We start from the raw sequence: 26547 nt of genomic DNA, 5'->3' as shown, positions 1-26547 counted from the left end.
ATTTGGAACGGGAATCCTGACAAAGTTAGGAGACTTACTATGTATAACCTAATTGAAAAGGGAGGTTAAAATATCATACATGTACACAGCTTTGTTGATGCTCTTAACTTCCTGTAATAAAACTATACCTTCATAAGACAAATTTGTATGGCTGGAGTAAAGCTACCTTTAAGAAACCTTCGGAACTCTTCGGTGAGCAAATCCTTTGGAACAATTATTTTATTAGAATTGATACTACCATTGTTTATGACAAAAAGCTTCACGACGCCGGTTTACTGTTTGTTAGGGATATGTTCTTGCCAGTTGGGAAGCAATTGCCCTTTAATGCTTTTCTGACAAAATTGAAGCTTTTAAGATATCCCTTTACTCGTTTTTTATGGGATCATTTCTGCAATCCCTAGAAATTGGAAAGATTCTCTCAGTATTGTAAACGATGTCGGGGACCGGCAAGATCACCTTTTCAATCTTGTGTCTCGCAATTCTAATAGTCGCAGTTGGTCTATCCTCAGTAGATTGACTGTATTTCACTTCCGCCAAAAGCATGCGCTAAGTGGAGCGTTACTTTTGACTTCTCACAGGACGATTGGTAAACTATATTTAAGATTCCTTCCCGTACGCTTTCTGAAGCTAAAATCCAATATTCCCAGTTCTCGTTTCTGCACCGCATCTTAGGAACCACATTTTCATTTTCAATTGTAAGCATAACAATCAAAATTAAGCCTGATTGCTACAAGTTCTCCTATAAAATGAAACTTATTCTTAACGTTGAAAAGTACATTGCTTGTAAGCGAAATTCTACTAGCTCTGCTCGTAGAAAATACATGGCGTTAAGGACTTGTTTTTCTCACTCAATTAATGATCTTTGCGATTCTTGATTTATCCAGCTGCCTGTCGTCTACCTAAATCTTTTCTGTATTCTGCTTGGGATTTCATTTTATTGTTGTTTAGACATCCTTGCTGTTTCTAGGTGTCTTTGTTTGTTTGCTCACAGTGTATGTATAGTAAAATATTTGTGCATTTATGAATGTATGTGAATAGTGCCTATTTATGTTAGTGTGTGTGTACATATGTGTGCATATCTATGTATGTGTACATGGATTTATATATGGATTTATACATACATATATAATTATAACAGAAGAGAGGGAAAAATACTAAATTCGAATAACTTTTTTTCGCATTTTGTTAATAATTCCTTTGTAACATTGAGCTGACATAACAAATGTAGTTATCAAAATTGTAAATACAAATGTGTACCACATATACATGACTCTTGAATAAATAAGATGAAAAACAATGATGATGATGATGATGATGGTGATGATGATGATGATGATGATGATGATGATGATGATGATGATGATGATGAGGATGAGGATGAGGATGAGGATGAGGATGAGGATGAAGATGAGGATGATGATGACGATGATGATGATGATGAGGAGGAGGAGGAGGAGGAAGATTAGGATGAGGTTGAGGATGAGGATGAGGATGGGGTTTGAGGATGAGGATGAGGATGAGGATGAGGAAAAAAGCCGAACACAAATACAATACATGGTATTCTGTTAGCTTGGCCCAGTATGGTCTAAACCTAGCATTGTAAAATGATTAAAAAATCTTTGGCCGTATAGTTTGTTCCTCATGATGTCTTTTTGACTCACAATTTCCAGGCAGAAAGCTATTTCCATTAAATTTTTCTCAAATATGTTAAGCGGCTGAAAATTAAACTTGGTATGTAACACTGCATCCCTTTAATGCGGCCAAAAGGCTGGAGTACGTATCTCCGCCAAGGAAGTTTCATTGTAGTGTCCTTCACTGCAGTTTGAAAACAGGTCGCGCTTATTGAGTAGTAGTGACTCGGGAAAGAAGCGACTCCAACTTGAAGAAGCAGCATCTTCCGGTTTAGGGTATTAACGCCACTAATTATTGTCGTGCGCATACGGGCTACAATATTGGGATTAATAGACCGCTCCTTAATCTGATGGCTGACTGGTGAATGCCAGCTGAACATACACTCTTCATAGCAATATCAAATTCACAGGTTGGCTACACAGCAAAAATCCCGACCCAGATTTGCAAAGAATGGTGGCGGCGAACAGTTAATTCTGCACAAGTAAAGAAAACAATCTCCTTGAGAAGCATACTTCTTCAAAACAATACCTAAAATGCTATACTTTGGTAAGTTATTCTCGACTTGAACAAGACAGGTTAACATTTGAACGCATTTCAAGGGCGTATCCAGGATTTTGTAACCCGGGGGGCGCGAATTACTATCTAAGCGGAGCGCCACCATCGGGTTGCGCGCAGCGTACAAGAAAATTTCTGGTTTTGATACCCCCAGATCACCGGAAATGACACTTCTCGGGCTTGAAAATGAGCAACCAGATGTATACTTTTGCCTGAGAACCAAGTATTTCCCAATAGTTTTTTCCCCATTCATAACCTTTTTGAAGATTGTCACCAGTCACACATCATGCTCGACCTCATCGCATCTCCCGTGGATTGCTATTTGCAGGTGATTCTATGTCGCGGCCCACAATACCCGACAGCCCCACTTTTGAAGGGTTTAAGCCCATTTTTTGTTCAGAGTTTCAAAATTCACATTTCTCGTGATTAAACTCACTTCAAAACATACCCATAATGTTGCAAAAAATTTCATCTATGGACAACCAATATAGAAAAACCTCCTTGAAACCCTAACTAGGGAGCTGCTACTCTAGCAGCTCCCGGCCCTAACAGACTGGTCAAAATTGCACGAATAGAGGTAAGTATGATGAAGAATGTTGGTCAGTAAATTTTCGAAAATTCAGACACAGTAATTTATTGGTGTACAAATATTTAAACCGCCTATAACGGCTATTATAAAACTTGGTTGAAGGAAATGAAAAAAATACCAGATATTTCCGAAACCGAACACTACACACATAGGTGAAGGAGGCGGGGGGGGGGGGGGGGGCTAACGAAATATTTCTTTCTGAAAATTCGGGCAATATGCTGAGAATTTTTCGGGCACCTATACTGAAAGTAAAATACATTGCAATGATGTAGCTAAAGGAAATGAATAGTTTAAAAATGATCTCCTTGGTAATTAAAATAAAGTTCTAAGCTTTGCCGACTAATTCGCCATTACTAATGTAAAAGAGAGTTTTGACCTAATTGGACGTCCATGCTTTTTCTCCATCTACATAGGACAATATATATTTAGTTTATATGAGCATCCCGCGGTATACTGCGCAACTTTCAGTGACCGCACGGGTACATGATGGCATGCGATTTAAAAACCGATACTTGCTTCTATGATATTGGCCTTTAACATGTTAAACGCGCGCGGAGCGCGCGAAAATTTTGGTAATGTTTTTAGGGCAAGTCGTTACAGCTCCCCAAAACAAATTGGGCTCCTTCGCCTTTGACTACACACATAGACAGTTTTGAGGCTGTTCATCCTGGAATGCCATTTTCATGCTCACTGATATGATGTGATAACTGCTGTTTGCTTCACAAATTCGAACAGGCGGGTAGCGAATAATTTGCCAAGGGAGGGGCGAAGCCTGTAGGCAAACTATCTAAGCGTAGCGCCACCATGAGTTGGCGCGAAGCGTACAAGGAAATTTTGGCCGAAAATGCCTCCCAGATCACTGGAAATGACACTTCCCATGCCTTGTAAGTTGCATCTAAGCATTTTCTATTTCGAATTTACTTTTATATCATAAAAAATTATGCTCGGGAGTCGGGGGGGGGGGGCGGTCGCCCCATTCCCGAAGTGCGTCATGTCCCCGACGACTCGGTCGAGTTCGAGACCAGCCACAGTTGGTTTCATACCACAATTGTTTAAGGCGTCCATACACACACACGCGTTATGATAGACCATATATAGTATATACATATATTGAAACATTAGTGAGAGAGGAAAAATGAAAACGTCAAAAATGGAGTTGTCGTTGTAAGGGGTAGGGTGAGGCGCACGCCCCTTCCGAAATCCTCGATCCGTCACTGACTACCCGGCGATGTGTATATAGGTTCAGCGCTGTAATGATGTCACTGTTCCTCTTTCTCTTCCCGGTGTCTTGGCGTTTAACTTCTACTCCCTCCTTTTCTCCTTTTTCTCTCCTTCTTTTTTTCCCCTTCCTTCCTTCCTCTCCTCCTCCTCCTCCTCTTTTCCCCCTCTTTTTTCCTTTTTTCCCCTCTTTTTTTCCTTTTTTCTTCTCTTTTTTTTTCTCTCCTCTTTTTCTTTCCCGGGGGGCGCGCGCCCCCAACGCCCCCCCTGGATACGCGCCTGCATTTGAGTTAACAAAATCCTGCAAAAAGTTGCAAGCAACAAATGTTAACCGGTTTTTTTTCCCCCGCAACAACTCGCGTTATCTGTACTATTTCAGCTCTTGCAACATAGGAACTAGTGATTATTATTGTATGTATGTGATTCGCCGTGTATGGCATATATTACGTTTTTTGGTTGATGACCAACCAGGGCCAGGAATGCGACCAAGCAGTTTTTAATAGACCGGAGAGTTGTGTTTGTGCAATGATATAGGCTAGGCATGTACATTATAGCATAGATTGTATTGTAAATAGCTGTTTCTGCCGAATGGCGTTTCAGCGAGCCAGGGGCGAAAGCCCCTGACCGGTAAATATAAGACTCCTAAATGAGAGATCGGAAATTTAAATTTGAACTTGTGGGCCGCTCGGAGAGACACGTGGCTGGACGGTGACAGGAAGATGGCATGTTATTAGGGTTGGAGGAGGCGATGAGTGGTGGTGATTGGCGGCTGGCTTCAACGGTTGGTTCTAGTTCTGATAAAAATTTGGAGGCTAGACGGACTTCTTTTCCCTATGACGGTGTAGCTGTTTCTGAAAAAAAGTTGGTTGGATGGTATCTGTTCTGGAAATACGTTAAGTTTCTGCAGGTAGCTGAGGTCCCCAAATTTCCATATCTAGGCCGGTGTGAGGGGAGTCGTATCCAGGACGTAGGGTGTCTGTTTTAGTTGACCCTTACCGAAATACCAGATCTGGTCCAGATATAAAAATCCAGATCTGGCCCAGATCTGGAATGGGCCAGATCTGCTACAGATCTGGAATGGGCCAGATCTGCTACAGATCTGGAATTTATATCTCGCCAGAAAAAAAAATCAGTGGGCAGATATAACTTGATATAAAATGAAGTTTCATATGGCCCATATAAAATTTTATCTGGTTAACTTTTATTGCATCCATATCTGGGCCGGATAAAACTTTATCTGGTTGATATAAAGAAAATCCAGATAAACTTTTACATGGCCCATATAAAATTTTATATGGGTGAAGTTTATGGCTTCCATATCTGGGCCAGATAAAACTTTATCTGGTTGATATAAAGAAAATCCAGATACACTTTTATATGGCCCATATAAAATTTTATCTGGCTAAATTTGTTGCCATCCATATATGGGCATTAGGCCTTCGGCGTAAACCACCGTATGTTTGTAAAAAATCGCCATCTAGCAGCGAGGGTACAGTAAGTTAACGTGTTGTTCAATTTGACCAATCAGTGTCCAGGACTCTGTCACGCGCGAACAGGCGTGATTCATGATTGACAGCTTGGTTGTCCGGTTAATCTGGGATGGTTTTAGTCATCATTTCTTCGTTTATGTTACAGGCGCATGCTAGCTAGAGTACTCAGTGGCGGAGCTAGGGGTATTGGTCAGGGGGTCGAGAATGGTCCCAAGGGGCGCTTTCGACACTTTCTAAGCGGAGCGCCACCACAGGTTGGCGCGGAGCGTACAGAAAATTTTTGAGTAAAGATACTCCCTAGATCGCTGGAAATGACCCTTTCCGGGCCTTGCTAATTTGCTGATAAACGGAGAATAAATAGGTGTCATCGCCAACAAAATGTGACAAATGTCAATAGGTAGATGAGAGCGCAATTAAAAAAGTCAATAATCGCGAATAAGTAAAAAGTGGTAAAAAGCTGAAAAGGGCGCCAGCAGTCCATTTGAGTCCGTCAGGAGGGGGGGGGGGGCATCTGCCCCCCCCCCCCTGACTGTATATGGACGCTCCGCCACTGACTGAGTACTGTTTATAAACATTACACGATATAGCCTAGCTTTGGTCTATACGTTAAGGGACCAAATGCCGAACTGGCTTCTTCGTGACCGAAATAGCTTCACAAGGTTGCAGTAACAAAGACCCCTCCATTGAATATCAATAACTTATATAATGTATACAACGTATATACGGTATTATATATATTTGTACATTTTGCTTTTCTTTTCCAGGGAGTCTCCTACCTTGTTAAGTCTTTTTAAGACTTTATAGGAGACTTCCTTTACCATTGTACACAATTGGCGATAAAACAAATAAATGAATTCAACTAACTAACTAACTAACTTTCACCACTTCCTAGCTCTACAATGACTAGTCTTGTTAAGACCCTAGTATGTACAGCCTATAGTGTACCTTTCTTTTTCACAAAGCTATTTTCCCGTATATATTTGCTGTACTTTCCAGAGAACGCCCGCGACAACGCTTTAGATTGATACTATGTTTGTATCGCACAGATCCGTATAGACATGTAAAATACAGTGGACAAGGACATTCGTGGTAGGCAGAAACGGACTCTGAGGCATGTACAGTTTGTACGCGAGAAAAAGAGTAATACAAACGACTTGGCCAAGACTATACAATGACATGTAGTTGTTCTAGTTTACAGTAGCATTGGCGCCTATAGCAGCAGTAGCGTCGCATGTTGAGCAGTAGCGCCACCATTTACAGTAGCATATGATTAGTAGCACCTCATGTTCAGTGTTATGGCGGGCCATCAGTCTCAAATCGTGAGGAATCGACTTCTACCGATTTAAATCGACATATACCAGTTTAATTCGACATATCATCGATTTAAATCGACATAAACCAACTTAAATCGACATATACCAATTTAAATCGACATATACCAGTTTAAATCGATGGAATGTCAATTTAAATCGGTATATGTCAATTTAAATCGACACATACCAATTTAATTCGACTTATACCAGTTTAAATCGACATATACCGATTTAAATCGACATATACCAATTTAAATCGATGATATGTCAATAAATCGGTATATGTCAATTTAAATCGACATCTACCAGTTTAAATCGATGTTATGTCGAATTATATCGGTAGAAGTCACTTTCCTTGTACTTATACCAGTTTCTAGCAACTCAAATTGACAAATACCTATTTAAATCGACATATCATTGATTTAGCTCATTAACATATTCCAAATCCCGATTTCGGTGATGATTGACATGTGGAGATACATCATGCGCAGTCACGACCAGTGAAAGTAAGTATCCAGATATAACGTACGTTATATCTGATTACTTACTTTCACTGGTCGTGACTGCAGTGTAGCAAGGAAATATGAATAAGTTAGGCTACAACATGTTATAGTACAATAGCAGTCGTTGTCAGGTAATTACAGTCAGCTAATGCGAATAGTTGAGTGTCATTGTGTCGATGTTCCAAAGAGTCCATGAATGGAAAAGTGTTGAAATCTGAACATATACAGGGTTTAAGCATGGGGTCCAGATAGCTATTACTTATAATAAAATTCATGAGCAAGTATACATTTTAGGCCTAGTATAACACTTGTCTATGAATAGGCCTGAACATATGTGGTACAGCACTCTGTTTTCAAAAACGGCATGTGACCTTAACTTGTCTTCAAGTGAAACACTACATCTCTTCAGTGCTGCTAGAAGGCGGGATACGTATCTCCACCAAGGAATAACCCGAAGATTTTAATGGGAACAGGTCGTGGTACAGAGTAGTAGCGACTTCTGTTTGGGGTAGAAGCGACTCCAACTTGGAGTAGCAGCACCTTCCGGTTAGGGTATTAACGCCACTAATTTACAGTAGCATTGCCACATATATATAGCATCAGCGTCGCCTGCTGTTTAGGTTTAGAGTAGTAGCGCCACCTTTTACAGTAGTGTAGTCACTTATGAGTAGTAGCACTTCCTGTCAGGGTAGTAGCACCTCCTGTTCAGGGTAGTAGCACCACCTATTTAGGGATGTAGCACCTCCTGTTCAGGATAACAGCACCTCCTCTTCAGGTTAGTAGCACCTCCTCTTCATGGTAGTAGCAGCTCCTCTTTAGGGTAGTAGCATCTCATGTTTAGGGTAGTAGCACCACCTGTATAGGTAGTAGCACCTCCTGTTCAGGGTTATAGCACCTCATGTTCAGGGTAGTAGCACCTACTCTTCAGGGTAGTAGAACCTCCTGTCCAGGGTAGTAGCACCATCTGTTTAGGGTAGTAGCACCACCTGTATAGGTAGTAGCACCTCCTGTTCAGGGTTATAGCACCTCATGTTCAGGGTAGTAGCACCTACTCTTCAGGGTAGTAGAACCTCCTGTCCAGGGTAGTAGCACCATCTGTTTAGGGTAGCAGCACCTCCTGTATAGGTAGTAGCACCTCCTGTTCAGGGTTGTAGCACCTCATGTTCAGGTTAGTGGCACCTCCTCTTCAGGGTAGTAGCAGCTCCTGCTAGGGTAGTAGCAGCTCATATTTAGGGTAGTAGCACCTCCTGTATAGGTAGTAGCACCAGTTCAGGGTAATAGCACCTCCTCTTCAGGGTAGTAGAACCTCCTGTCCAGGGTAGTAGCACCATCTGCTTAGGGTAGCAGCACCTCCTGTATAGGGTAGTAGCAACTCCTGTTCAGGGTTGTAGCACCTCGTGTTCAGGTTAGTAGCACCTCCTCTTCAGGGTAGTAGCAGCTCCTATTAGGGTAGTAGTAGCTCATGTTTAGGGTAGTAGCACCTCCTGTATAGGTAGTAGCACCAGTTCAAGGCAGTAGCACCTCCTCTTCAGGGTAGTAGCACCTCCTGTCCAGGGTAGTAGCACCATCTGTTAAGGGTAGCAGCACCTACGGTATTGGGTAGTAGCACCTCCTCTTCAGGGTAGTAGCAGCTCCTGTTTAGGATAGCAGCACCTCCTGTATAGGGCATTAGCACCTGTTCAGGCTAGTAGCACCTCCTGTTCAGAGTAGTCGCACTATTTAGGGTAGGAGCAACATCTGCTTAGGGTCGAAACGCTACCTGAGGTACTTTTGCATTCCATATTTATACTGCTTTGAGTCTGTCCCGCTCGCAATTTTTTTATTTTGCGTGGTACCGCGAGGGGCTCAAGAATTATGAATTATTCATATTATGTGGGTTTTAAGTATGGATATTCATATTTCCTTGCTACACTCTTAATTGTCACGACCAGTGAAAGTACGTAATCAGATATAACGTAACTAAGGCTATAACATGTTATAGTACAGTAGCAGTCGTAGTGAGAGAGTTACTGTCACGTACTGCGTATAGTAGAGTGTCACTGTGTCGATGTTCCAAGGAGTCCATGAATGGAAAAGTGTTGAAATCTGAACATACAGGGTTTGGGCACGGGGTCCAGATAGCTATTACTTATAATAAAATTCATGAGCAAGTAAAAAGTAAAGGCCAAGTAAAATGCTCGCCTAAGTTAGCATGAATAAGCCTGAACATATATTAAGTTATACCTAAATCAGCAGGCTAAATGTGTACGAATGGCAAAGGCGGGACTATATGGAATGCTATACTAGTCCCAAAATCTCGCTTGGCATAGTGTCAATAGCCCATTGACGACATGCAAATGTTTGCACTATAAACCTATGATACGAAATGCTTCTCATAAAGGACTAGAATAACTGATTGATTTTATCAATGAAGACGACTCATGTCTATACGTCCAAGTTAACATTAGCACTGACATACTTTTTAAGAAAAGTCACCCAGGAAAGAATCTGAGCACGAAAACCAAACTACCGAACGACTGATCCGCTCTCAATCCCAGTCCCCTTGCAGCGGGACTGTGACTGTGTGATCATCGTCGGGTGTGTATCACCCATTCCCATCGAAAGGGAACAGATACTACACATGATCTTAGCCAAAAGGCCGTGAAGCGAGAAGCACTGGCATATCTGTCGGAATCTTCATCGTGACCAACATAGGAAACGGAACAAAAACTAACAGACATCTTTACCACTAACGCTGGTAGAAACTTTTCGCTTTGTACATATTGTGCGAATGAACGCTCTCGAGTGTGCTCAGATTAATACACCAGTTATTCATAAGCTTAATCTTGCAATATAGATGAATAATTCATATTCGTCCCTCGTGGCGCGTTGTACTACGACTGTGCTCCCTAGTCTGCCAAGAACTCTGACCTGTATACGACCCGCTGGTATGGAATATTGAATCCTCGCTTTGCCTTCTAACGTCCCAGATAGTGCTAGGTAAAATTCTCCACCTGTTTTGCTCTTACAAAATTGATTTTCTTCTTGGCAACCAGTTGCGCATTGTGGAGGGTATTCATACTGGAGCTGGTTCTTAAGTTGCCACGTATCAGGCCCCAAGGAGGTATACACTTTACAAGGAATATCGTGCACTAGTTGAAAACACGGAGTGACGACCAGTCCTTCATTATTGACAAATATCATTGGTAAGGATAAGGCGGGAAAACCGGTCTTGGCAAGAGTTCAGTAAGAGACTATTCCGCAATTTGGGAAGTGAATGTGAATGTAAACAATAAACCGTTACAAACTCTGGGACTTATCTTGAAAGTATAGAGAGCAATATGTTACAGGAAGAACCTGTATAACTTATATATTGGTAAGTAAATGTCATTATCATCAAAACTAGAGTTTATACATACTATATAGATAGGCTGCATCTGTATGCCCCATTTCAGGTTAGATAGGCTACACCTATATATCGCACATTTCAGGTTAGATAGGCTTCACATATATCCCCCATTTCAGGTTAGATATGCTACACCTATACCCCCCATTTCAGGTTTGTAATATGGTACAGCACCCTGTTCTTCTATACGCCATGTGACCTAAACTTGTCTTCAAGGGAAAATTAACTTTCAATTTAACTTTTAATTAACTTCAAATTCCGAAAATCTCTCCTACACAGTTTCGACATAGTGTGAGCATTCTCAATGGTTTGGCATAATTCTATCTTTGCTGCTTGGATTACGGTATAAAAGTCAGTAAAATGAGTGACTTCATAACCATAAAGCTATGGATGTTATTATGTAAACGAATGTGCGTGCGTGTGTGTGCGTCTGTGACACTTTCGGTGTCTAGAAGTGAAACCAGGAAGAACCTCGCGGGTTGGTTTGTGAATGGATTCCCAGTATTAATTTCACTACAAGAATTATTACTGCAGACAATGAAGGTCAGGAAACAGGATACGATACAGGAAACGGGATACATATGCAAAACATTCATCATTCAGACCTGACATATACTAGCCTATTCACTACACTTTTGGCAAACACAGAATAAATTAGCTTGTCAAGTAGTTCGGAATAGTTGGGAATTGTAACGTAAGTTAAAGTTAATGTCCAATATATATAGACACAAGTTTAATAATGTCACCGCGCGAACTACTGCATGAGTGCGTCAGACAAAATTTCCATTAATTTCAACCAAAGGTAAAAACATTCTGAAAGCTAACAAATAATAGTTCATATAATACCAGGCGCGTAGCCAAGGGGGGGGGGGGGGGGGGAAGGGGCGACCGCCCCTCCCTTGAGCATATATTTTGTTTTGTTTTTTTATGATATCGCTAGTAATTTCAAAATAGAAAATGCTTAGATGCAACTTACAGGGCCTGGGAAGTGCCATTTAAAGCGATCTGGGAGGCATTTTCGGCCAAAATTTGCTTGTATGCTTCGCGCCAACTCATGGTGGCTTAGATAGTGGCTTAGATAATGTGCCTACACTACAGGCTTCGCACCTCCCTTGGCAAATTCCTCGCCACGCGCCTGCATACTTCATATTCAATTTTCTAAGCTACTCTTCTCAAAACAGCTACCGTCGTTATTGAATATTTTCAGAATCTCGAGCCACCTGATATACATACTCGCTAAACCAAATCAAATTTTCTGGTGGTTAACTGGATTTTTATGTATTTCGTGCTTAAGTTTAAGTTTCGAGAAATCAGGAAAGTTCAAAAGACACAAATTGATTCAACTCCATCTTAAACTGTAAGTTTGTTCCGTCGATGACAGTGGCGCGTGCGCAAAAGGGGGTAGGGATGAGGGATGAGTTAGACCACGTTACGGATCTATAACCCCCCCCCCCCCTACACACACACACACATAAGATATTTTTAGCAAACCTTGCGCGTTTTAGAGCTAACTTAAGACTTTATTTAAATTCTAAATATGCCTCATAATGAACCATTTGACATATACTTTTTTTCTGGTGTAGAACCCCCAGACCTGACTACTTGAGAGACGACCCTAGGACCACTTCATTACCTTGATAGAATCCACCATTCGACTTTGGCCTTCCCATGCCGTAGGTTCAGACGCTTTCTAAATCAGTCGTTTGGCTCCCACATATGAATTAATCCTGCAGAGTACACCACTGGATGCTCAGATATGTAAATTGTGAAATCTCAGTGTAGGTTATTTGAAGAGAAAGAAGATACAAACAAGTGAAGTTCCTCTTGAAATCTTACCACGTGATACGTACTATTTGACTGCCTCAGTTTTCTTAGTTTATTTTGTTAGATTAAAGGTAGCTTCATTATGTTTTAGTATATTTCGGTATCACGAAGCTTCAACGATATCTGTTATAGTTAATGCAAGCTATATGTTAAAGGCAACAACCTAAGGCAGCATGCAGTTTTTACTCAGTAATGTCAAGAATGACGGGGGAAAGAGCAGGGATTAATCCATGTTTCAATATCCCGCATGCATGGTATAGGCTATGAACTTACTGTAGAAAGATCAGCACATATATACATCACAGCTTGGCAAAGTGCGGGCCCGCGGACATCACGCAATGACTAGTATACAGATAGTGGCGTGCGCAAAGGAGGGGTCGAGGGAACATCTTCATTCGGGGAAAAAAAGATAATTCGGATGACTTTTGCATACAACTGGAGAAGAATTATAGAGGGGTGTTAGGGGTGTGCAACTGTCTCTCATGCAACCACACACACACACACACAAGAGTATTTATGAGGTTAACCTTATACAACAGCTGTTCAGTCGCAATGCTCAGTAAGTAGCTTCCTTCATGCTCAGTGGCCATAACTTTTTTATAAAACAATGATGTTACTCCATATGAGTACATCATTGTTTTATAAAAAAGTTGTGATTTTATGATATGCTATTCTTTTAAGGATATCCCGCAGAGACCTTAAATTGTAATATTTAATTGCGCACAACAACGGGGAGCCTTTTGCAGAGATATCAATCGCAGCGCCTGCTGATGCGTCACACTGTGACAGGTCATTTCCTAGCATGGCGTTACTGTATTTTGGTAGTGTTTTGAGGAATTCTATTGAATTAATGTCCATTATCTTGAACGCAATTATACATGGACATGCATTTGTCCTCTAAATCAACCGGATACATCACCACACCACCAGTAGCTCTCCTGTAGTCTTCGCCACCCAGAGTGACACGCACATATCCGTACGCAAACTGTCCTAGTATCAAATCCTGTGCGATTGACAGCTTAGGTACAGCTATGAAAGCATATTTTAAATCGGTTTCTGTTTTAACGTCATCCATCCATCCATGCATCAATCCATCCATGCATCCATCTATACATCCACCCATCCATCCATCTTTGCATCCATCCATTCATTCATACATCCAGCCGTCCGTCCATCCATCGGTCTATTTATTCATTCATTCGTCCATTCTTCCATCCATCCATCCATCCATTCATCTATCCATTCTTCCATGATTCATCCATTCATTCATCCATTCATCCATCTGTCCATCCATCCCATCTATACATATATCCATTCATTCATCCATTCATCCATTTTATCACTAGCAAGGAAGGATATTTATGTTCGTTAGAATAATACATCAAAGTGAAAGAAAGTGACTGAAACTGAATTTCAAATAATAAAAAAGAATATTCCTTGAGTGATAAAACTCCACAATATAATTAGACACATAAGCAACAAGCTGGTTTGTTAAAGAAACATTGTTATTGATCAATTCATCCAGGTTTTCTTTGTTATTTCCAGTTAAACAATAACATTTATATCTTCTAAGTTTTTCTTGATTTCTCTTTCTTTGCTTTCGCAATTCACTTTTCAGATCGAAAATTATTTCGTCCGTTTGAGGAACAGATTCCAGGATTATCCTAATAACCACGACCTTGCAGGTACCTATTTTACTGGTCAGTATTACTTTCACCGAGAAATCAATTAACACACGCACTCACACACAAACACAAAAAAATGTGTAGTTTTCCGGTTTTCTCGATCATTTAGAATTCACGTCAGTGTCATTGTTGCTATTGGCAACAAGTAACAATAACAATAAAATGCTTTCATCGATATTCCTGAATAGGAGTTCATACAGGGAGTTGTTATGGAGTGGATTTGGAGTTGTTATTCTTGTTTGTGAAGGATTATGCGTATGATATGCATTATTTTATTTTTCATTTCTTTCGGGTATTGCCCTGACATCAATGGCGGACAAAATCCCAATCATCATCTTTGGATTTTATGACATATATTATTTGTGAAGAACAACTCTCGCAAACAGCTAAGAAAAATCTTGTACCATTTGGGAAATATCCTAGTTTATAAAGTCCTGACCAGAATTAGCTATCATTTTTGTTAATCTGTGATGTCATATTTCATCTGTGAAAAGCTCGAATCTGAATTACAGAATTAAACACTATAATAAACTCAAGGAAACATAAAGAATTGCAACAGAAGTGGCTCGATGAGGTTTTAGCCTACTAAGACTTAATCAAGTCTGCCTGCAGATGTGTGTATGCCAAAAAAAAAATAAGCGTTAAATTTGTGATCATTTCCGAATGGTGCAAGATTTTTTTCTTAGCTCTTCAGTGAGGGAATTGTTCATGTCCATTATTTCCATCACACAGACCAGCAATGATGGCATGTATGGTAGAATTAACCTTTAACTCTCACTGAGATATAATATAATGGTCGGAAGTACGTGAAATTCACAAACAAACCTTCCGTGAGTTACTCCACGAGACTAACAGTAACGTCTCTTGGGGGAGTTAACCTATCTTGGTCATCTGACTTGTATTTAAAATATATTTTATGAATTTATTAAATTTGACGTACGATCACAATCCTAACCTAGCCCATACCGTATCTATTGTATTTGACCTCAGCTTGTGTTTTTTTCGAACACTGAATAAGGGGTCAAAAACGCGCAAGGAATGCAGTGAGAAAAAAAATGACAGCTGTCTTTGCGATCGTCAAAGAGAATACTTACTTAAACCATGGAGGTAAAACAGACTTTGGGCAAAACGTATTTTCGCTTGCAATTGCTTTTCAACCGGAGATCAATGAGGTTACATTTGGTAAATATAGTGAAGACCGGATACAACGTCGACAATGGGTTCAAGCAGTCCCCCATGGTTAATGTTAAAGATATGACGTCATTAACGACGAAACAGAATTAGAGATTGGAATTTTGTTTTATTCGTGAAAATACCAGAGACATGGACTATAACACGATGTTATACGTATGACTGTTCTGTGCCTCTTCAAAGGCTGTTGTTATAAGTTAGTACATATTTCTTGTAACCGTGTTCATATTCGCGATAAAATCACGAAACATCGCGCATGTACATATGGATCTAACGTAGTTTGGTAATGATATTTACGGTCTTAACGTTACGTTACAACCTGTGTATTAAACTATCGCCCGTTACGTACCGTATCCGTGCATAACACGTTATCGACACACTCAGTCAAATAACAAAACCTAACCGTCACACTGTCACAATGTAAGGTTTACCGAAGCGTATCATTGGATTAGACTTAAGATTGTTGAAGTATTGATGAGATGTAAAAGATTTCACGTGAAAGCATTTAATTCCTACAAATTACTTTTACTTACCGAGCGTTTTGGCATAATCTGTCAGTAACGGTTTACCTTCAGAAATCCGTTAATCTTAGTATTCCTCATACAGTAGGTAACCACTCAGAGGGGGTCAGTAATCCATCTGGTGGTAAATTGGCTATATATGAGGGAAAAAAAACGACTGGTTGCATCATTCTAACAGCTAAGTTATATCTATACTTTAGTTTGTCTAGTATTTGGTATGAATACTTAATTGAAATGAACGATTCCAGAGATGCAATTGTCAGCTATATACATGCATGGAATGAAACGATCTTCTCAGATTAACCCATGCACATTAGTTCCTTTAACGATTGATAAGAAAGATGAATTGTCTCGAGTAAATATAAAACCAAATCAATATACTTTTGAACCATTTTGGCCGTTTCACCGTAGGTGAAAACTGGAAAATGAAAACGATAACATTAGACTTTGTTCATTTTGAGTTCTTCGTACATTAGGCTAGTCTGGTTAGAGAACGGTTGAGCTTCATTACTGTTCAGTTTGAAAATGCGCCCAAGATTTTACAAATGCCATAAAAGGATGAAATCAAGGCGCAACATAATCCTAAAAATCCCTAAAAATGTTTGGCGACAGTCCTCGGTATAGTGGGGCTGGGGGGGGGGGGCGCCAGCCCCCAGTGAAAAATATGGGGGGGCGGAAGTATCATTCCGCCCCCCCCCCCGCTTCGCAAGTCAGAAAACCCCTTTTTCATTTCCAAATGAGAAAAAAATCTCATTTGGAGCACCAAATTGCATCTAAGGCCAGGTGAAAATGCAAAATTATTTACAAAATGGAGTGGGTGTTGAACTTGTGCTATATTGCACCAAACTGCATCTGAGGCCACCTGGAAATGCAAAAAAAAACCATAGGGGAGGGGGTACCCCCTCCCCTTAGACCCCTCCCCCAGGCCGGCCATCAGTCTTCAGCCCCCCACTCAAAAGTACCTCCCTACGCTACTGTTCTGCATTACAGTATGTTCTGATTAGGCAAACATTCTTACGCATAGTTTAGCGAAAAACACGAAGCAATTTTTTCTTTCCCTGACCGCATGTACCATACGTGCTAAAATAACCCCTTTGCAGTTAATTTAACTCCTTAACCGCTATACCGACTAAAGCAAGTCTCATTTCCAGCGACACGCGCGACAAAGTCGATGGTACATCAGTGTGCTATTTCTCTCACAAGTCAATGGAGAAGCGCCATTGACTTACTGTGTATGATCGTTTGACACAACCTCGCAGATGGTAATCATTGAAAACTAGAAGCAAACGTTCGGGATTGTTTTATTTTTCGTAATAAAATAAAACTGTTAGCAAACTGCTTATCCACTTAAGAGCCTGTGTAAGAATATGTGTAAAGTAAGTTGACCTGACGTTTCGATCCTGCTAGGATCGAAACGTCAGGCCAACTTACTTTCACACATTATTTTTCATATCAGATTAATATTTCGATATCAGCTAACGAAATAACGAATATTTATTTCCGTGCGATATACTTTTCACTTTATTTACGTTGGAATTGCAACAACTGATAATGGCGGTTATAATACCACTTCTAAAAGCTGTCCCTAACTTCTTCTTTTTTTCATTTCTTAGCCAATGGCTACTCCCCCCCCCCTCCCTTGTTCAATGTGTACAGCACTGTCATTAACTGTGTTGTGGCGGGATTGCGACTCCTCGTTATAAACGTACAGGGTTCCCGGACAACTCCCCACTGGACGAATTCCCCTGGACGATTACCTCCCGGACGACACCCCCTCGGACAATTCCCGTCCGGACAATTCCAAATCCTGACAATTCCCCCCCCCCCAGACAATTCCCACCCGGACAATTGCCTGAACCCTGACAATTGCCCCCCGGAGAATTCCCACTCCGGACAACCCCCCTCCTCGGAAATTTCGACGATTGATTGACAGACGGTGTAGGCGGGGTTTAGGCTATTAGTCCAGTAAAAGTGGGGGTGAACCTAGAACTCACTGCAACAGGAGATTTCATTTTCTCATATTGTTGTTGTGTCCCCACTGAAGCATTTAAAGAAATTGTTGGAAGCCCCGCCCACTCATGAATATTAATTGGGACCACAAACAATAGGGACCATCTACTCATTATGGGTAATCCACCACCCAAGTATGGGAATGATCAAACCTTGCGTTATTGACTTAGAGTGATTACGAGCAATTTTCAACGAAATTACGTTCGGCCCAACCCCTCATGAATATTAATGAGATGCGATTCGGTATTAACCTACGCATGTTACCCCACCTCCGACCAATGCCACCATAGGCGTACGAGGCGGGGGGGGGGGCAGGGGGGAAGACTGCCCCCCCCCCCCAAATTTCCAGAGGACAAGAAATTCGGGCAAAAGTCCTGAAAAATTCGGGCAGCCTAAGAGGAGAAAGAAAAATATATATATATATTTTTTTTTTTTTCCTCCTCTTAGGCTGCCCGAATTTTTCAGGACTTTTGCCCGAATTTCTTGTCCTCTGGAAATATATATATATAAATATGCAGTAGCTTGCCCGAATCTTTTTCAAATTTTTGCCCGACAATTCCATGATTTTCTTTATTTAGCATCATGATGCCCGAATATTTCCGTGTAACACCACCGTAAGCGCAGTTCATCTGGGCTACCACGCTTTTTGTACGATCAATTTTTTTTTCTAACTAGTCAATTGTATACCTGGACCAATGGCGGCGGAACCGGGGGGCACAGGGGGCACGTGCCCCCCCCCCCACTTTTCCTCAGGTTAAAAATGTGCCTTTTTTCTACATAAAAATTGAGGTGCCTCAAGTTAGCAAGAGGCCAGGGAACCAGAATGAACACTCGGGAAGGGCCGTTTCCGGCCATCTGAGGGGTTTGTAAACCAAAATTTTTATAGTACGTTCCGCGCCAACCGATGGTGGCGCTCCGCTCAGATAGTCGTGCATATAACTTTGCAAATCCTGGCTAAGCCCGTGACTTTTAATGAATTTCTGTGGGTCAAACTCAAAGCTATTTCGAATGGAAAAAATTTGTTAAGATATTAACAAGAAAAAAACTCTAATTCGGAAGATCCCTACATTAGCTACTAACATGATTTCACCTCATTTTGTCTCAAAAGAAAACTTGTTCCTTGTTTCCCAATTTGCGCATTGGATATTGCATATTTTCCTTTAGGCGGGGGGGGGGGGGGGCGTTGATGGAGTGATGTGTATACACAAATAAGATAATACAATAAGAGTTATAAAGGGTACTAAATATAAGGCTGCATCAGTCCAATCGAATTTCTGCAAAGTGCCCTTTGATGTCGGTGCCCCCTCCCCCCAGATTAAAAGTGCTTCCGCCGCCCTTGACCTGGACATTCCCAACATGAGTGTATGTAAGAAACATTTTCTTTTTCATGGATGGTGGGGGGGGGGGGGGAGTGCCTACAAGCCTAGAAGTACATGTTTATCATATTCTTTGTTATATTTTATACCTTTTTGTGAGACAAATTGCAGTCTCACCCGACACAGCGACATTATCCCGCCTACGTGTCGTTGAACAATGTATGTTTTTCTGGAGGTAGCTGAGTACTGTGTTAAAATAATAAATAAGGTAACTAAATAGGAGCTTAAAAAATATACTGTCCCATTTTTCCCCTTCAAAGTGATGTTACCATTTTTGGTTCCTTGCTTTAGCAAAAGGAACCTATGCAGTCAGGTTGGCGTGTGTGTGTATGTATGTATGTATGTGTGTGTGTGTGTCTGTGACACTTGCTTGGGTACGCTCTATCTCAATAAGGGAATGTTGGATTGAGGCCAAACTTGGACTATAGATCCGCCATATGGAGAAGGTGTGCCCTATTGTTTCTGGTGCCCACAAAGGTCACCAAAGGTCAGTTATGGTCCAAAAACCGAAAATATTAAAACTGCAATAACTCCCAGTGCCAATGTGTGACAAGATTGATATTTTGGGACAAGTTGTGAACTGGTTAGGGGAGCATTTTCAAACTTAACGGTCATGTGATCCGAGGTCCCCAAAGGTCAATTAATGATAAAAAACTAGTATTTTTGCGATAACTTGAGAACGAAATGTCCGTTAGGGTTGGGAGTTGCTTCAATGTTATCCAATTGTCGACCCGCATCTGGGTGACCCTTGACCTCAATTTGACCTCTGGTGACCTTTACGTGTTTTTGGGGATTTTTACAGTTTTGATGCTATTTTCAGATGTCAAAGGTACCTTCTGATCATAAATGTCAATAGGTTGACCCCGTGTGACCTTTATGTGCGAAGTTATATGGGGTCAAAGTTTTTCGGTCGGAGTTAGGATGGTTGTACAGACTTGTCGTTTTGTTTTTTGGAATCAGGAGATTAAACTACATCTGAAATCAAGGTCAAAAGGTCAAAGGTCACATTAGAAAAAATGTGCTTATTTTGGGAGGAAACGATCAAAAAAGGAAATGTTTGGTTTTGATGCTAGATTTGGATATCAAAGGTACCTTCCGATCAAAAATGTCAATTGGTTGACACCCGTGTGACCTTCGTGTGCGAAGTTATACGAGGTCAAAGTTAATTTTCAGACATTTAATGCAACAACTCCCAGTTCCAAGGTGTGACATGGTTGATATTTTTGGACAAGTTGCAAATGGTATAGGGAAATATTTTCAAACTTAACGGTCATGTGATCCGAGGTCACCAAAGGTCAATTAATGTTAAAAAACTAGTATTTTGGGGGCAGAAAATGGGCAAAGAAAAAATGTTTGAATTTGTATAGTTTGATGCTCTAATTTAGGTCTCATCAATCAAAAATGTCAATAAGTTGACCCAAGGTGACCTTTGTATGTTAAGTTATATGAGGTCAAAGTTAATTTTCAGACATTTAGTGTAATAACTCCAAGTGCCAAGGTGTTACACAGTTGATATTTTGAGACAAGTTGCAAATGGTATAGGGGAATATTTTCAAACTTAAGGGTCATGTGATCCGAGGTCACCAAAGGTCAATTAATGATAAAAAACTAGTATTTTTGCGGTAACTTGAGAACAAATTGTCCATTAGGATTGGCAGTTGCTTCAATGTAATCCAATTGTCGACCCGCATCTGGGTGACCCTTGACCTCAATTTGACCTCTGGTGACCTTTTCATGTTTTGTGGATTTTTACAGTTTCGATGCTATTTTCAGATGTTAAAGGTACCTTCTGATCATAAATGTCAATGGGTTGACCCCCGTGTGACCTTCGTGTGCGAAGTTATATGAGGTCAAAGTTAATTTTCAGACATTTAATGCAATAACTCCCAGTTCCAAGTTGTGACAAGGTTGATATTTTTGGAGTAGTTGCAAATGGTATAGGGAATATTTTCAAACTTAAGGGTCATGTGATCCGAGGTCACCAAAGGTCAATTAATGATAAAAAACTAGTATTTTTGCGATAACTTGAGAACAAATTGTCCGTTAGGGTTGGGAGTTGCTTCAATGTAATCCAATTGTCGACCCGCATCTGGGTGACCCTTGACCTCAATTTGACCTCTGGTGACCTTTTCATGTTTTGTGGATTTTTACAGTTTCGATGCTATTTTCAGATGTTAAAGGTACCTTCTGATCATAAATGTCAATGGGTTGACCCCCGTGTGACCTTCGTGTGCGAAGTTATATGGGGTCAAAGTTAATTTTCAGACATTTAATGCAATAACTCCCAGTTCCAAGTTGTGACAAGGTTGATATTTTTGGAGTAGTTGCAAATGGTATAGGGGAATATTTTCAAACTTAAGGGTCATGTGATCCGAGGTCACCAAAGGTCAATTAATGATAAAAAAACTAGTATTTTTGCGATAACTTGAGAACAAATTGTCCGTTAGGGTTGGGAGTTGCTTCAATGTAATCCAATTGTCGACCCGCATCTGGGTGACCCTTGACCTCAATTTGACCTCTGGTGATCTTTTCGTGTTTTGTGGATTTTTACAGTTTCGATGCTATTTTCAGATGTTAAAGGTACCTTCTGATCATAAATGTCAACGGGTTGACCCCCATGTGACCTTCGTGTGTGAAGTTATATGAGGTCAAAGTTAATTTTCACACATTTAATGCAATAACTCCCAGTGCCAAGGTGTGACAAGGTTTATTTTTTTGGATAAGTTGCAAATGGTATAGGGGAATATTTTCAAACTTAACGGTCATGTGGTCCAACGTCACCAAAGGTCAGCTAATGTTAAAAAAGTAGTATTTTAGGGGGAGAAAATGGGCAAAGAAAAAAATGTTTGAATTTTTACAGTCATGCTCTATTTAGGTCTCACCGATCAAAAATGTCAATAGGTTGACCTTCGGGTGACCTTTGTGTGTGAAGTTATGTATACAAGTTCAAAGTTAATTTTTTTTAATTTAATGCAATTAAATCTCAATGCCAAGGTGTGACATGGTTGATATTTTGGGACAAGTTGTGAACGGGGTGGTGGAACATTTTGAAACTTAAAGGTCATGTCATCTGAGGTCACCAATGTTATCATATCTGTTGACACGCTTGTAGGTCTCTTATATTTCTTACATTTTCGACGCCATATTTAGATCTCAAAAGTGCCTTTTGATCCAAAATCCGATCACATTTTGTGATCACAAAAGTTTTGGCTATAGTGTTGATTACTTTATGGGAACATGTAGGACCACAATTACTTGGACTATTTGAGCCCAATCTTGCTTGATAATATTATGTGTATTGTCATATACCCCAAGCAAGGAACCACAGTGCCCTTGGGCTCTTGTTTCTTCTTCTAATTTACCAAATTTTTGGGGAAGTGTAAATTTCTAAAACGTGAGATTATAAAATAAAGAATGTTTAGATGCAACTTGCAAGGCCTCAGAAGTGCCGTTTCCGGCAATCTGAGAGGCATTGTGTGCCAAAAATTTTCTTGTACGCTACGCGCCAACCGATGGTGGCGCTCCGCTTAGATAGTGTCACGGGAACTTTCGGGCACAAAAAGTTCTGCCCCCCAAACTGAAATGGTCTCGTACGCCTATGAATGCCACCAAACAAGTTTGAACAAATCTATTTTTTTCACAAATTGACGCCAAATTATTATCATTGTGTCAGTGTATCTATAGTATTGAATGCACGCGAAACAAAAAAGTGTTTCGGTCTCCTATTTAAGCTTTTCAATTCAACGGTGATCGTATGTTTTACTACATTGTAAAAATTATTACACTGGTAGCGTGACAGGCGAAAGTAGTAATTCAGATCTCTATGTAAGCAGACAAATGAAAAAGAATATCTCACACCTTAATGTGGAAAAATTAAGCGAAAGACACTCTCTTAAGGGCAGACATGGTTTACACACAGAAAACGGAAATAAATAAATGTATCACTAATGCACGAGAGTCTCGCATCAAGATATACTCGTTGTTCGTACGATTATTTTCTTCTCAGGTGAGTTGGGCCTGTTGGTTATGCACAGTTTTTATTGGTAACTAGCGTTATAAAATCGTCCCAATTGGGTGCTCCCGATTGACAATTATCTCTGGGCCAATTGTCCGGGGGAAATTGTCCGGGGTGGGGGGGGGGGGGTTCAAGGGGAATCGTCCGGGAGGGTAATTGTCCGGGGGGTAATTGTCCGGTGGGGAGTCGACCGGGGTGAGAATTGTCCAGGGGGGAGTTGCCTGGGGTGGGAACTGTCCGGGTTTGGAATTATCTGGGTGGGAATTGTCCGGGGGGTACTCGTCCACGGGGGAGTTGTCAGGGGCGTAATTTTCCGGGAGGTAATTGTCCAGGGGGAGTTGTCCGGTCACCACGTACAGCGCCTCATGTATATAACAACGTGTTCTTTATTTGCTCCATTAATCTTTATTGCGAAACGTTTTAAGTCGTTCATTTACATATATTTGATTGTATCGGCCTAGAAGTTAGTACTCATAACATTAAATCATACATTAAGCCAGTTCCACGAAAATGATGAAATAATCGGTATACCGTAATCGGCATCACAGGATCTAATAGGTAATCGGTAAAGCCGATTATCATATAATCGGTCGAACACTCCTACATATACAAAGTAAACGTAGAGTCTAGAAGTAGTGTAATGATAGAGTTACCACGTAGCTTGACTTTGTACTGTCTGCATCGCTTCATGATTATAATATAGGGATGGTATGTTCTAATGTTTTTGGCTATGTATTAAACGTTAGTTACTTTATGGAATTGTTGTCGTAGCAATGAGAAATCTTTAATTTGAACATGAAAAATATGCAAGTAGTATACATCGTGCTACTTCCCCCCCCCCCCCCCGCCTTGGGAGTCCAAACGGGACGAACTCGGGTGCCATTTCGGGAGCCTCCGTTTTTGGTTTCGATGATAATCGTAACCTATGCATTCATGAAGGCGTATGCGTGTACGTGTGTGTGACATGTGAGTGCGTTTGTGACGCCCAGCTTGTAAACACGATATCTCAAGAAAGAAAGGTCAGAAAAATTTCATATTTAGTGTGTAGAAGTACCACATTAAGTACTAGAATCCTATTGTTTTTGGTGGAGGTCAAAGGTCATTTGGGGTCACCAGGGGTCAAATTGTGAAAACCTTGTAAACACAATATCTCAAGAAGAGAAGGTCAGACCAACTTCATATTTGATGTATAAAAGAACCACATTAAGTACAAGAATCCTATTGTTTTTGGTGGAGGTCAAAGGTCATTTGGGGTCACCAGGGGTCAAATTGTGAAAACCTCGTAAACACGATATCTCAAGACGGGAATCATGGGCAGACCTCATATTTAGTGTGTAGGAGTACCACATTGTTTAAAAGAAACCTATGGTTTTGGTGGAGGGCAAAGGTCATTTGGGGTCACCAGGGGTCAAATTGTGCAAACCTTGTAATCACGATATCTCAATACTGGAAGCTTGGGCCGACCTCTAACTTAGTGTGTAGAAGTACCACGTTGAGTTGAAGAAGCCTATTGTTTTTGGTGGAGGTCAAAGGTCAATTGGGGTCATCAGAGGTCAAATCGTGAAACCCTTGTAAACATGTATATACACCCTCACTATACATTAGGTCAGATTCATGAAGAAAACTGCTCATGTGACATCATCAAAACCACAATGCATTTTTGCATTCTGGTTTTTATCTGTTTGGGAGTGTGATCGAATCCCAAAACTGTTTTCATTTCTTTTTTATTTATTATAATTATTATTTTTTAATTATTTTTAAAGCGGGCAGCCGTTTTTCACACGAGGTTGCCATCGATGTTATCTTAAATAGCAAAGAATTGAATGAACTAATTAATTACACATGAACATGTCGGCCTATATGAATTTACCTTTATTCCACATTACATGGTACACAAACTGCAGAAGGGTATATCTATATAGGCTATGGAACGCGAAAAGAGCAAACTTATTTCGTTGTCTAAACTAAGTTTGTGAAACTTAAGTTGTTGCTGCTGTTTGACCACGTTGTTGCTCAACTCACGTTGATGTCTTAACTTCCGTTGTCTAAACATACGTCGTTTTCTTAACTTACGTTGTTGCCATCGGCGCTGTTCAAAATTGCTCAACCGCGTAATGTAAACCAGAATGCAAAATGCATTGAGGTTTCGATGACATCAGTGCACTAGACTTCTGCTTGTTAGTATAACCAGAACTACCTGTTACAATAGAAAATGGCCCGAACCACCATTTTGATACAATAACACTATGGCATGATAATTATCACGTACAGAAGACTGACCTGTGTTTAAACACAGGTCAGTCTTCTGTACGTGGCTATACACACCTCCACCAAAAACAATAGGGTCTTGGAGGTCCAAGTGCATTTGGGGTCACTAGAGGTCAAATTGTGAAAACCTTGTGAAACACTATAACTCAAGAAGGGAAAGTTGGACGAATCTCATATTTAGTATGTAGTTGTGAAACGTTCAGTACAAGATTTTATTGAGGTCAAAGGTCATTTGGAGTCACCAGACGCCAAATTGTGGAAACCTTGTTTTATAAGCTACCGTATCTCCCACAGCCAGCCTATCACATAACATGTGCGTTACGCCTCATACGAATAGGAGGCTGCACGGTAAACAACTTTTACAATGTTATAGGCTATGCATATACGCTGTGAATGTCGGAAATCAAGTAAAACGAATGTCTAGAGAAAGTACCAGCATAAAAATACTGCACTTTTAAACTGATTTCATTGAGCCCCTCCAACAATGTGTAGAGATACGCTGTGAATGTCGGAAATCAAGTAAAACGAGTGTCTAGAAAAAATGCCAGCATAAAAATACTGCACTTAAAACTTATTTATTTGAACCATTAAATGATGTCTGTATATGTTGTGCGCAAATCCTGAAAATTTGTGAAGAAAATATCATATCACCGTACCTATAACACGTAGCCCTAGTCAAAACTCGAGTGTATCTTGGATGATTCGTTTCTTGCATAACATGTTAGCGGGTTTTTTGGTCCAAAAGTTCGTAACAATGTTGAGCGAGGTTTTGTGTATATTCCATTTACAACACAATCCATTTCGCAAATCGAAACTCCGAACTGGATTGGTGTTACGAATGAACATGCTTGGTGGGTTTAGTAAAATAATTCAGTGAGTGTATTAGCTACGTACTTCAATATTGTGCCCTTTGTGTTACTCACGAAGCGCAGACTACATCCAACATAGAGCAACTGATCCAACATATTTACC

The 26547-nt window shown here is 40.5% G+C and overlaps 1 protein-coding gene and 1 pseudogene across 11 annotated transcripts in view; one reads left to right on the top strand and one right to left on the bottom strand.

Annotated features, from left to right (window-relative positions):
• The window catches only part of LOC139962757 (organic cation transporter protein-like), a 53193-nt gene that overhangs the window by 10087 nt on the left and 16559 nt on the right, over positions 1 to 26547 (top strand). For 2 of the 11 annotated variants that reach the window (XM_071963063.1, XM_071963066.1), the window contains exon 2: positions 14128 to 14194. The exons of 1 other annotated variant lie outside the window; for it this stretch is intronic. The gene's annotated coding sequence lies outside the window, so the exon portion shown is untranslated. Of the gene's footprint in view, positions 1 to 9890; positions 10656 to 12268; positions 12359 to 14127; positions 14210 to 26547 lie in introns of those variants that run through there. 8 more of the 11 variants (XM_071963061.1, XM_071963064.1, XM_071963062.1 and 5 more) reach the window with 7 other exon arrangements.
• Positions 9851 to 9950, bottom strand: LOC139963305 (U2 spliceosomal RNA; annotated as a pseudogene).

The sequence above is a fragment of the Apostichopus japonicus genome, chromosome 21 (assembly GCF_037975245.1).
Source record: "Apostichopus japonicus isolate 1M-3 chromosome 21, ASM3797524v1, whole genome shotgun sequence".
NCBI classification, from domain to species: Eukaryota; Metazoa; Echinodermata; class Holothuroidea; order Aspidochirotida; family Stichopodidae; genus Apostichopus; species Apostichopus japonicus.
The sequence above is the reverse complement of the archived record's forward strand: the minus strand, read 5'-3'. Positions and strand labels throughout refer to the sequence as shown.